This window comes from Triturus cristatus, chromosome 4_2 (assembly GCF_964204655.1).
Source record: "Triturus cristatus chromosome 4_2, aTriCri1.1, whole genome shotgun sequence".
In the NCBI taxonomy this organism is placed as follows: domain Eukaryota; kingdom Metazoa; phylum Chordata; class Amphibia; order Caudata; family Salamandridae; genus Triturus; species Triturus cristatus.
This window is the reverse complement of record NC_140586.1, coordinates 882,768,311-882,781,338: the sequence shown is the minus strand read 5'-3', so window position 1 is coordinate 882,781,338 and position 13,028 is coordinate 882,768,311. Positions and strand designations below refer to the sequence as shown.

The following is a 13,028-nucleotide window of genomic DNA, read 5'->3' as shown; positions in this document are numbered from 1 at the left end:
ACCAACCTCCGAGTGTTACAGAATGGAGGGAGGATCTGGATTGGTGTTGCGCAGTAGAAAAAGTGGTGTTCCAAAGTAGGGGGTGCCCGAGATCTCACGCAAGATCTGGTTCAATTGGGAGGAATACAGAGGCTTCTGAAGTCAGTGTAAATAGCGACGGTTTGATGGGAGTGATGAAACCCAGAGCCTCCAAATACATGGGACGGTTGAATTTTCACTGTTGCATTGCATTGGAAAGTAGTACTGTGCACGGAAGAAGACCCAAGCACGCTTGTGGAGAATGTATGGGAAAAAATTGTCTCAGTGATTGTACTGCCAAGCTTTTGTTTAATTTAAAAAAAATGTAAAAAAGTAAACTGTTATAAATGTTGTTTATAATAACGTTCTGCAGTTTGAGTTTATTTTTTCCAGGCGGAAATCCCCTGAACAATTAACCATAGTGTCTCATGCTTTTTAGGTCTAGCGTGATGGTGCTGCTGTTTGTTCACCTATTGTTATCAAGGTGTGCATAGATTGAGCTTTGGCTCCACTCAGAGGAGAATTACCCTCTCACCTCATGCTATTGACTCTTTGGTGGTGTTATTCCTTCTCCTCTGGAAGATTTGCTTTCCAATACATAACGGTCTATTTCACATCTGAAAAGATTACTCAATTATTGCGTTATTTTTTTTATCTCATGGATGCATTCTGTACAGAAAGCAATCATTGTTTTGTTTTTCTTTCCCCCCCAGCAGGCTTTACTTTAATGTGTTAGCCAGGACATAAAATGCAAGCGTGAGCTATTGACTTTGCCAAAGATTGTTGTGATTTGATGTAAATTGGTTAGTAGTTTTTGAGAAATTAAAATTTAAAAGGTAATTATATGTGGACGGTTGATCTGGTGGAAGTACTGGGAAATTTAAAAAAAACATTCTAATTCACCTTGAGACTGGTTCAGCGGAAGCGAGTGATGTGACTGGGTGGCTGCAACATCAAGAAACTTCTTGTGGTTATCCTTACAGGACATGGAGACTTAGTCCCTGTGTCCTGCATTTCACAAACAAAAGTACATAAAGGGGCAGTGTAGGGATACCCTGCCTGGGGCCAATTAAAATAAATAAATTGGGCAGTCATTTGAGATGTCATTAATTATGTCATTTAAGATGTCATGACTGGTGTAATGTGTCAGTCTTAACATTTGATTGGCGGGACGCAAGCTATAGTTAGCTGAGCAAACTATACCTGGTGAATTTCAGTGGTTTTTAAGTTTAGAATGTAACCTTATACCTGACATTATCATCCAACCATAACTGATACCTTTGGTTTTTGTGCAGTGATCATTTGAGCACCTCAAGTTTACAGTAGTTTGATGTACAATCCTCCGGTCACTGTTGATGTTCAAAATCTTTATCACACCTCCAGTCTAGCCAACACGTGTTTTTTCTTGATACGCCTTCGAGGATAGAAAGGCATGCAACATGTACAAAAGTTACCATTAAAAAGAGTAACCGTAACCAAAAACAGTCACCGGAACATCCATGCCAAAAGAAAATCTCTAGGAGAATTTAGTTATTAAATTCAAAAGCATCTACTAGGTGTACCCATATGTTCACTATTCAGGTAACAGTAACATAAGTGGAAACAAAAAAGACCTGAAATATGTCAAAGCAAACAGTTTCTTTCTTATCAAGAACTCTGTTGCATCAAGAACCAAAACCCACCCCAAAAAGTATATAACACCTAGAGCCCATGGGCATGAAGAACACCACAAGATATCCAGCATACGTGTGGAAAACTACCTACCTATAAAACATCCATGTGGCTCAATCCTAATCACTTCTATTCAAAATCCATCCTAAAAATACGTATACCATTCAGAAATCTTCAAACTTGTAAAACAAATATTTTACACCATAAAATACACAATTACAGTTAAAACTCCACTCCTGAATGAATGTAAGCACTCTTGCACTCTGTATATACATAGGGACTTATTTATGATCCCCTTGCGCCGCCGATGCATCACTTTTATGTGACGCACTGGCAGTGTAAAATATGCGCCACCCTGCGACATATTTACAAAGTGACGCATCTAAGCAGATGTGTCACATTGTAAACCCCTGCGCTACGGTATACCTGCATCAGTTATAATGTATGCAGGGTCGGCGTTACCCCCGCAAACAACGGTTGTAAACCTGGTGCAGTGAAATCTATCATATTTCACTACACACTTCTAGGACGCCACGGCATCAAATCATTACTTCTCCCTAACAGCAGGCCCTTTCACATGGAGCTTGCCCTATGTGAAAGGACACATTGCTGAAGTTGCGTCTGTTTTTAGATATTTCTAGCAATGCGTCAATTGTGCACCTGCAGATACGCCAGGAATACTGACATATCTGTAAATCCTTGCGACATGGAGCGCTGTACAGTAAATACGCACATCCATGGTGTCGCAAGGATGGCTCTATGACAAGTGTTGCATGGCTGGTTTCCCCCAGCGATGCAACACTTTTCATAAATGAGGCCCATAATACCATCTGGGATATTCACCCAAAACAAATATTATGTAACCCTGTGGTTTAACCCCTTCAGTGCCCATGGCGAGATGGTCTCGTCATGGGCCGCGGTTGCGCTGTGCCCATGACGAGACCATCTCGTCATGAACTCCGCCCGCTAATAAAAAGCCCGGCACAGGGCGGGGAAAGGGCGGGGCACAGAAAGGGTTAATATTAGCTTGTGCATGTGTCAAGCTACCTTTCAAATCCGGTCTAAAACAGAACAAACCAACCCAATTATAAAAATACATTAAAACAACCGAGATTCCTTAAAATTAATAATTCTGTAAATTAAAACAACCAGCCTCTTAGTAATACCGCATTTGTGAGGGGTTCTGGATTGGACATGCCATTTTTGTTTTGTGTGTGTCTTAAAATAATCCAAGTCTGCGACTAGTGTTGCTATCTCAACTGGTTTTAGATGGAAACCCTATTTGTCACATCTTAAAACCCAGGCTTTTCCTGCACACAAAATGCTTGTTTGTATGAAATGCATTCACGACTGGAGGCAGTTTCTATCAGTGACCAGCAGAGGGCGCTCCTCTCCGGCTGATGAAATCCACTGAGCACATTGTAGTAAAGGGAGAAGGGCTTCCTTTTCCGGGTCAGCGACGGCAGAGACAGTACTAGTGATTGAAGTTGGCATCACTTTCAGACACTCACTGGGGACCCTGAGGCTCCAAACCTTCACCTGCGCCACTCCAGCCCCCTGAGGAGGATAGAGCCTGGGAATATCTGCAAAGGTAGGAGATTGTCAGCACCCTCTGCAGAAATAGACTGAATAATCCTGGAGTAATTCTCTGCCAAGAGCCAGTTGAGCTGGGCTCTTCTATCCGGAGACCTCTGGGGGGCTTTCCAAACGGCCCTGGGGGTGTTTGTGTTTATCATTTGTGTTAAAGCGGGGTTCTCCGCACACTGCAGTGCATTTTACTGCGGTGTGAAAAATCTGCACATTGCACTGCATCTTACTGCACTCTGGCGGATCTGTGCACACAGCACTGCTTTATACAGCACTATGAGGGATATGTGCATGCTGTTCTCGATATTATTGCACTGTGAAAAATCTGTGCACGAAGCACTAATTTTGACTGCACTATGAGGGATCTGTGCACACTGCACTGCTGCTTACTGCAATATGAGTCTTTGCACTGCTTTTTACTGTACTATGAGGAACCTGTGCACACTGCACTGCTGTTTACTACACTGTAAAATCTTTGCATGCTGCACTGCTTCATACTATAATATGAGGGATCTGTGCACACTGCACTGAATCTTACACTCAGAAATGTGTACATTCTGCACTGCTTGTACTACACTATGAAAACTCTGTACACCTTGCATCTAATTACACTGAATAATTCGTTCACACCGCACTTTTTTTCTGTGTGATGGCAAAATATGGGTTGCATTGATTAATCTGTGCACACTGCACTGTTTATTGCGCTTAGTGTACAATCTGTATTACATTTACTAGACTATGAAAAAGCATTGCATGCTGCTGTTTGTTGCACTATGAGAAGTATGTGCATACTGTTCTACTGTTTACAACAGTTTGAGAAATAAGGGCTCGCTGCACAGCTTTTATCTGCACTAGGAGAAATCAATGTTCACTTCAGGGCTGTTTACTGCACTCTGACGAATCTATACACACTCCAATGCTGTTTAACTATGAGAAGTATGTGCACAATGGATTGTGCATTCTGAACTCCTGCTTAATGCACTTTGAGAAATCTTTTAACACTACTGAGAATTTTTTCGGGTCTTAGTAGCAGGCAGCCTGTTGTGAGAGGGCATTATTTACTCTTGAAGAAGGAGTTTGAAGAAGATACCCCTGTGATCGGTCCAGGTTAGCTGCAGTACGTTTTCCATATTGATGTTGGAGTTATTAGTGAAAATTCCATCTAATGTGTGACAGACCTTGTGTGTGGGCTCTGTAATGATCTGAGTCAGTCCAAAACAGGCCATGCTATCTACCAGAGGGGAGGCGTCCACATTGTTATGCATTTGAGATGAACATTAAAATCTAGTAGCGTAAAAGTTGGGAAATCAAGGCATGATTCCATAAAAGTTTGGAGGGATTCTGTAAAAGGGGCCCTAGGCCCAGCGGCCGGTAGAGTAGTAATCCAGGGAAGGACATGGTATTACTGAATTTGAAGTTGAACATCAGCACTTCTACTCCTAAGTGCTGCATAGGGTAAAATTGGTATGGTAGGTAATCGCTATAGCTCCTCCCCTTTTCCCTTCCCTATCTTCGCTCGCTAATTCATAACTGGTAACGCTGCAATCCAGTCAGGCTCAGATGGATGTACAGGAAGAAATCAAGGAATGTATAATTGCAAAGTTGAAGATTTGTTCGTTTTTCCGATATGATTGTATCGAGTGATCAGTTGAGGGAAGATGCTGTATTGAACAAGGTCATGAATTTTGTGAAATTTGGGTGGCCAATGGAAAAAACTTTGGATACAGCTTTTGTAATCTTATTGCAAGGTGGTAGATGAGTTATCTTTGGAAGGAGGATTGCTGGTAAGCGTCGTTAAGTTGATTCCACAAGTATGTTTCTGCCAAGGGATTTTGAAGACAGCTCATGTAGGCCATCTGGGTAGGAGTGCCACTAAGCGTAGGACAAGAAATGAATTCTGGTGGCCTGGAGGGATTCTGGAGGTAGAAGTGGACAATGCTGTTTGAGTGATAAATATTTGGTGACCACTGTGCATACTGATGGGCCTGCTTTATGTTCTAGTAAGGTGTGGCACAGAATTGTGGTTGATGTGGGGTTTTTTTTGGGACCTTTTCATGTATTACTTTCCAATATGAGACACTTTGATGTCAAGATGGATCATCTTTTCAGGTGGGTGGAAGTATGTGGTATAGCAGAACCCAGCACAAACTCTGTGATTCGTTTTTTTATGTTTTGCTAGAGAAGGTAACTCTGATATTTGATGTGGGCTCATAGATCTACACCTCATTCGGTCACTGGTAAAGCACCTTTTGAACTCATGAGAGGGAGAAAAGTGGTGCCCTCGTTGTGTCCTTTTTGGAAGATGGAGGTGATGGGTCTTGAGGTGCAAGGAAAAATATGTCCAGGGGTCAGATTCGAGGTGGGTGATTTGGTATGTGTCAAAGACGCTATTTTTTTGAGAATGACATCTTCGAAATTTAGAGATCCCGTTAGAGCCATCGAAGTTAGAGGCAATGCTGTTCGTGTTTTGAATGGGCAATGGTGGAATATGGCAAGAGTTGCTAGGATTGGTAAAGGTGATAAATGAAAGTGAAAAAAAATGCCTAAGTGACAAGCAAGTGCCTGATTCAGGGAATGGTCAGAGTTCTGGTTTAAGGAGTACTTGTTTTTATCAAAGTACATAACAGATACACTTCTCTTATATTTTGAGTGGCATCTGGTTAGTTTTTTATATCTACCTTCGGTATTGTTTTTCTCTGGTTATGTGTTGATCTCTTGTCCTGTTTTGTATGCGTTTGTTTGTGTGTGGTAGTGTCACTGTGCTTCTGTATGTGTGTGTGGTGTTAAAAAAAAAAAAGAAAAAATGGGGGAAGATATGCAGCACCTTCAGATAGGATGTCTTTACTGTTTATTAGATTAGTCTTCTGTTATGGAATTTCTTATGTGATGGTTTGAATATTATTACAGTTGCAAGGATCTGCCGGGCTCTTCTACACCCATGTTACTGGCACAACAATTAAACTTCTCAAAAGTCTACCCCACCTTGTGGATTGACGTTATTTCCACATGGTTTCTAGGCCTCTGTGTTCCAGGGCTTCTTGCCTGTCCTCTCACAGGCCCTCCGCATGTTTCCCACCACTGCCCCATACAGTAAAAACGTAGAGCATAGGGTAGAGCATATTCATTTGAGATCCACAAAGTCCCTTATTCTTTCACCTGCATACCAGTTCCCTTGCACTTTCATACCCATTCTCTCTCACAACCCAGTCCAATATCCCTCATGCTGGACTAGTAATGATGCACACAGGGGGAGGTCTTTTGCATAAGGAACCCTTGTGTGTTCTCTGCAAGGCCTAGGCCCATACCAATTCAAGGGTATTCAACAGGAGACCAGAATACTCCGCACCTGTTCGAGCATTCCGGCTAATCAGTTTGGCCTATAGCAGGGTACGGGTGGGAGAAAGCATACACCAGTTGCTGCCCCCCCCCCCTCACCTCACAAGGTCTCCAGTAAGCACCCATTTCAGTTTTTCTTCCAGGTAATAAAGCTCCAGGTCAGGCACCACCAACCCACCTCCATTAGTGAGTAGCTGCAGTTTGGTTAATGCCAGTTTACAACATCCCATGCCTTATACGAGGTATATCAAAAGACTTTTCTTCTCCTGAAAGATGGATTTTGGTAGTCAAATTGGGCAAGCTGCAAAGTAATACAAGAGACTGGGAAGGAAAACCATCTTTGAAGGCATGAGCCTAACTGCGACTTATAGAGGAAGTGCTAACCTGAAATGTATGGAAGTCCCCGCTAGTTGAAAATTGTTCTCAAGCAGATTGGCTATGTTGTGGTAAATACGAACACCCAGGTAGCAAAATGTGACTGGTTTCCAGCAGATATTCTGCCCTATTTCTGGCAGAATTTCACCCATTGTCAGAGCATGTATTGGGAATGCATTTGATTTGTGGTTCAACAACCATGGCAAATAGCACTGGTGACAGCGGAAAATCCTGTCAGTTCTGGTCTCTGTCTTACAGTGTGTTAATAAGACACCCCGGTTCAGACCCCTAGACATCAGGGACGAATATAGCAGAAGTGTCCAGGTGAGGAAGCTCTTCCCTAGTCCCATGCTGGCCAGTGTAGTAAAAAGGAAGCCCCAGCGCAGAGACTCAAAATCAATCAATCAATCAGGGTACTTGTAAAGCGCGCTACGTACCCGGGAGGGTCTCAAGTCGCTGAGGGGTGGGGGGGGGGTGCCGCTACTGCTCGAAGAGCCAGGTCTTGAGGAGTCTTCTGAAGGCGAGTAGGTCTTGGGTCTGTCGTAGGTGGGTTGGGAGGGTGTTCCAGGTTTTGGCGGTGAGGTAAGAGAAGGATCTGCCGCCGGCGGTCGTACGTTGGATGCAGGGGACATATGCGAGGGCAAGGCTGGCGGAGCGGAGCTGGCAGGTGGGGGTGTAGAAGCTGAGTCTGCTGTTCAGGTAGGCTGGTCCGGCGTTGTGGAGTGCTTTGTGTGCGTGGGTGAGGAGCTTGAAGGTGATCCTCTTGTCGATGGGGAGCCAGTGCAGGTCTCTCAGGAGGGGGGTGATGTGGCTGCGGCGGGGGGCGTTGACGATCAGTCGGGCGGAGGCGTTTTGGATGCGTTGTAGCCGCCGTTGGTGTTTGGCTGGGATTCCTGCGTAGAGTGCATTGCCGTAGTCCAGTCTGCTGCTGACGAGGGCCTGTGTCACTGTTCTTCTTGTTTTGGTCAGGATCCATTTGTAGATCCGGCGGAGCATGCGTAGGGTGTTGTAGCAGGAGGAGGAGACGGCGTTGACTTGCTTGGACATGGAGAGGGAGGAGTCGAGGATGAATCCTAGGTGGCGTGCGTGGTCGCTTGGTGTCGGTGCTGTCCCCAGAGCGGTCGGCCACCAGGAGTCGTCCCAGGCTGAGGGGGTGGGTCCGAGGATGAGGACCTCCGTCTTGTCCGATTTCAGTTTCAGACGGCTTCTCCTCATCCAGTCGGCGATGGCCTTCATGCCCTCGTGAATGTTGGTTTTGGTGGTGTGAGGGTCCTTGGTGAGGGAGAGGATGAGCTGGGTGTCGTCGGCGTAGGAGATGATGTTGAGGTTGTGGTGGCGGGCCACTTGTGCGAGGGGGGCCATGTAGATGTTGAACAGCGTCGGGCTGAGGGATGAGCCCTGGGGGACGCCGCAGATGATGTCGGTGGATTCTGACCGGAAAGGTGGGAGGTGGACACTCTGGGTTCTGCCGGAGAGGAAGGACGTGGTCCAGTCAAGGGCCTTCTCTTGGATTCCGGCTTCTTGGAGGCGTGTCTTTAGGATTCTGTGGCAGACCGTGTCGAATGCGGCTGACAGGTCCAGGAGGATGAGGGCTGATGTTTCGCCGTTGTCCAGTTGGCGTCTGATGTCGTTTGTGGCGGAGATGAGGGCTGTCTCGGTGCTGTGGTTTCGTCTGAATCCGGATTGGGACGGGTCCAGGATGTTGTTGTCTTCGAGGTGGCGGGTCAGTTGAATGTTGACGATTTTCTCGATGACCTTTGCCGGGAACGGGAGCAGGGAGATGGGTCGGAAGTTCTTGAGGTCCTTGGGGTCCGCCTTTTGCTTTTTGAGGAGGGCGTTGATTTCGGCGTGCTTCCAGCTTTCCGGAAATGTCGCTTTTTCGAAGGAGATGTTGATGACCTTCCGTAGTTGGGGTGCGATGGCCGCATCTGCTTTGTTGAATACGTGGTGTGGGCATGGGTCTGACGGAGATCCTGAGTGGATGGAGTTCATGATCTTGCGTGTCTCGTCGTCGTTGGTGTTGGCCCAGGAGGTCAGGCGGTTGGCGCTGTTGGTGATCGCGGGGGGGTGGATTCGTGCATCGTTGGTGCGGTCGTGGAGTTGAAGCTGTCGTGGATGACAGCGATCTTGCGGTGGAAGAAGATGGCCAGTGAGTCGCACAGTTCTTGTGAGGGCGGGATGTCGTTGGGTGGGATGTCGTTGGCGCTGGCGTCGGGATTGGAGAGTTCTTTCACAATGCGGAAGAGCTCTTTGCTGTCATGTGCGCTTTGAAGGAGGATCTCTTGGCTAGTCTGATGAGGTGGTGATGTCTGCGGGTGGCATCCTTGTGGGCTGCGTGGTTTTCTGGCGTTCGTTTGTGGAGCCATTTCTTCTCCAGCTTACGGCAGGCGCGTTTGGAGGTCAGGAGCTCGTCGGTGAACCAGGTGGCTCTCCTGCTGGCGTGGCTGTTGGATGGTCTCTTGAGTGGGGCGAGGGTGTTGGCGCAGTCGTTGATCCACTGTCTGAGGTTGCGGGCTGCGGCGTCAGGGCAGGTGGGGTTGATAGGTGGGTTCTGGGCGAGGGTGGTGGTCTGCTGGTCTTCGGTGACTTTGTTCCAGCAGCGGCCTGGCAGCTGTTGGGTGAGATGGTGCGTGGTTGGTTTTTTGAAGGTGAAGTGGATGCAGCGGTGGTTGGTCCAGTGGGGTTCGGAGGTGTGGTTGAAGGCGACGTGGGTGCTTGTGGAGAAGATGGCGTCCAGCGTGTGGCCTGCGGCTTGGGTGGGTGCGGTGACGAGTTGTCTGAGGCCGAGGTTGGCGAGTTTTTCGATCAGAGTGGCGGAGTTGGCGTCGTTGTTGTTCTCGATGTGGAAATTCAGGTCCCCGAGGAGGATGTAGTCCGTGGAGGCGAGTGCGTGGGTGCTGGCGAGGTCGGTGATGGAGTCGCTGAACTGAGCCCAGGGTCCAGGGGGTCTGTAGATGAGTGGTGGTGTTGGGGTCGGTGTGGATCCGGAAGTGCAGGTGTTCTGCGTGGGTGGTGACCTTGAGGGTGGACTTGTAGACGATGGCTATTCCTCCTCCGATTCCATTGGCGCGGTCCCTGCGGGTGATCTTGTAGCCGTCCGGGATGGCTATGGCGATGTCAGGTGCCGAGCAGTCGTTCCATCAGGTCTCGGTGAGGAAGTCCACGTCTGGGGCGAAGGTGTCGAGTAGGTCCCAGAGCTCGACAGCGTGTTTGCGTGCGGAGCGGGTGTTGAGCAGAATGCAGCGGAGGTGGTTGGGTCCAGTTCTTGAAAGTTTGGTGGGTCTGTCGCAGGTGAAGCTGCAGGTGCGGCAGGAGAAGGGTCCGTGGGTCCGTTTCGGGGCGGCCTGGAAGCAGGTGTTGTGTTGGCCGGCGTTGAATGCGTGGAGGGAGTCTGCGTCGTATCTGAGTCTGGCGTCGTGGCGAGCGTGGGGTCCAGGGGTTCTGGCGCTGGGCATGGTCCAGGCGCGGACGGGCGCAGACGGGCTTGCCTTTGGCGCGCCGGCTGCGCGGCCTCCATAAGAGGGGCTGAGGGAGGGAGGGGCAGCTGGGAGGCGGGAGCGGGGTGGCGAATGGGATGCTCGGGGGGGAGGGCCGCAGGGGAGCAGCGGCGGGAAACCAGGCAACAAGGGAGGGGGGGCGGGGACCAAGGCAGCGAGGGGAAGGGGAGCGTGAAAAAACGAGCAGGAATCAGTGAGGGGAAGGGGAGCGGGAAAAAACGAGCGGGAATCGGCGATCAGGGAGCGGGAACCAGGGAGCGGGAACCAGGCAATCAGGCAGCGGGTGAAACCAGAGCAGGCACTCAGGGGGCAGCGCAATGGCTGGGGAGCGACCTAGCAGGGCAAGGTATGTTCTCCTCACCGCTGCGCGGCATCCATAAGAGGGTCTCAGGGAGGGAGGGGCAGCTGGGAGGCGGGAGCGGGGTGGCGAATGGTATGCTCGGGGGCGGGGCCGCAGGGGAGCAGCGGCGGGAAACCAGGCAACAAGGGAGGGGGGGCGGGAACCAAGGCAGCGAGGGGAAGGGGAGCGGGAAAAAAATAGCGGGAATCGGCGAGGGGAAGGGGAGCGGGAAAAAACGAGCGGGAATCGGCGATCAGGGAGCGGGAACCAGGCAATCAGGCAGCGGGCTAAACCATAGCAGGCACTCAGGGGGGCAGCGCAGTGGCTGGGGAGCGACCTAGCAGGGCAAGGTACGCTCTCCTCACCGCTGCGCGGCCTCCATAAGAGGGGCTGAGGGAGGGAGGGGCAGCTGGGAGGCGGGAGCGGGGTGGCAAATGGGATGCTCGGGGGCGGGGCCGCAGGGGAGCAGCAGCGGGAAACCAGGCAACAAGGGAGGGGGTGCGGGAACCAAGGCAGCGAGGGGAAGGGGAGCGGGAAAAAACAAGCGGGAATCGGCGAGGGGAAGGGGAGCGGGAAAAAAGGAGCGGGAATCGGCGATCAGGGAGTGGGAACCAGGCAATCAGGCAGCGGGCGAAACCAGAGCAGGCTCTCAGGGGGGCAGCGCAGTGGCTGGGGAGCGACCTAGCTTTCTCTGTCAGTGCCGATCGCTACTGCATTAGGATAGTCCGCTAATGGTGTATGGAGCATTTGGTGAAAGTTAGGGATCATACTACTTTCAGGTATAAAACCTGGATGATCAGTGTGAATAAGGTCACCTTGATGGGGGCCCAGTAACCAGAGTTTTACTAAGTATTTTATCATCCACATTTAAAATGGAGAGAGGCCTGTAGGATGTTACCTTATAAAGCTTCCCTTTTTGTGGAGGGGAACAGACTGGTACTCTCCATCATTGGTGGGAGTTCTCCCGCTGTTCTTGCTGCCTTATACAATGTAGTCAAGATTGGGATAAGCGTGTCTACATAACATGCATTAAATTACAGGAGCAAGCCTTCTGAGCCTGGTACGTTGCTCAGGGCTTTAATCTCCCCCTCACTTCCTGAATTGTGATATCACCTCTCCTGTCCTGCAGACACTGCCAATGACATTCTCTTCATACTTGCTGACAGAACATAATCATACATGGCACCTCTTCAGAGCACCCATAGATGTTAGAATAATAGACAGAAAAGACTGTATTAATTTCGGCCTACCTGTAAACCAGGTCGCCCTCCCTTTTTTCACATCTGCAGTATTTGGAAACCCTGTCTATCAGGATTGGCAAGACCCACTAGTAATCTGCTGATTTTATCACAATCTTTGTGTGCCCTAATAATATATGCTCAATAATTGTAATCCTCGAGTCGCTCCAATAGTTCGAGGAAGTTTTTCCCTTTCTATTCTTGCCGTGAGGGACTAAGGGTGCCAGCGGACATTGCAAAGTTGGCATCAGTTCGTGTTTGCTTCTCCGCCATTTTGCACACAACACTACATGCCTTCGTTCTCACATGGAAACTGTCTGCCTTTCACTAATTCTGCTGTGCTCTGAGTTCTCGTCTGTACATAGTGTTCAAGGCCAGAAAACAACACCACTGGTTAATCTGAGTTGACCAGTCCCCCACACATATAGACATAACATGGAACACAGCTGCGCTTCTTAATTTTCAAGTGCTTTTAATATTGCACAGGATGCAGGTTAAGGCACTTGGAGAAAACCTTTCCAGCAGGAAGAGCTGTGCTTGTCCGGATATGTAAATCCTATCATCTAAGACTTGAGGTACGGGGTTCCGCTGTCCAAGCCCAGAGGTCTTCCACTGATATAATAAACATTGCTCTTAGCACGGGTAGGGCGGTAAGGCGCTACATGGCTTTATCCACTGTCATTATAATATGCTATCCCGTTCGTATTATATGGAATTGTAACTATGCTGATTATATTGTTTTTATGCATTTCTCTGCTAGCATTAGTGTGTGTACTGCATTACAGAGAACGTTAGTTGAAATAAACATTTTAAACTATACAGTGTCTGGTTACTCACATTGTGGACAGGTATGAGTGTTTAGGCGACAGAGTGTCTTGTTCCCACGATTTCTGAGAGGACCTGAGTTGCATGTTCTAGGATGTCTAATCATTGGTTGCTCCACTGTGTAAGGAGAACGAATGAGAT

The 13,028-nt window shown here is 48.7% G+C and overlaps 1 protein-coding gene across 3 annotated transcripts in view; it reads left to right on the top strand.

The window, feature by feature from the left end:
• The first annotated feature begins 3,152 nt into the window (after window positions 1-3,152).
• Window positions 3,153-13,028, top strand: part of LOC146835331 (uncharacterized) — a 122,194-nt gene continuing 112,318 nt past the window's right edge. For all 3 annotated transcript variants that reach the window (XM_085602914.1, XM_085602913.1, XM_085602909.1), the window contains exon 1: window positions 3,153-3,280. The gene's annotated coding sequence lies outside the window, so the exon portion shown is untranslated. The remainder of the gene's footprint in view (window positions 3,281-13,028) is intronic.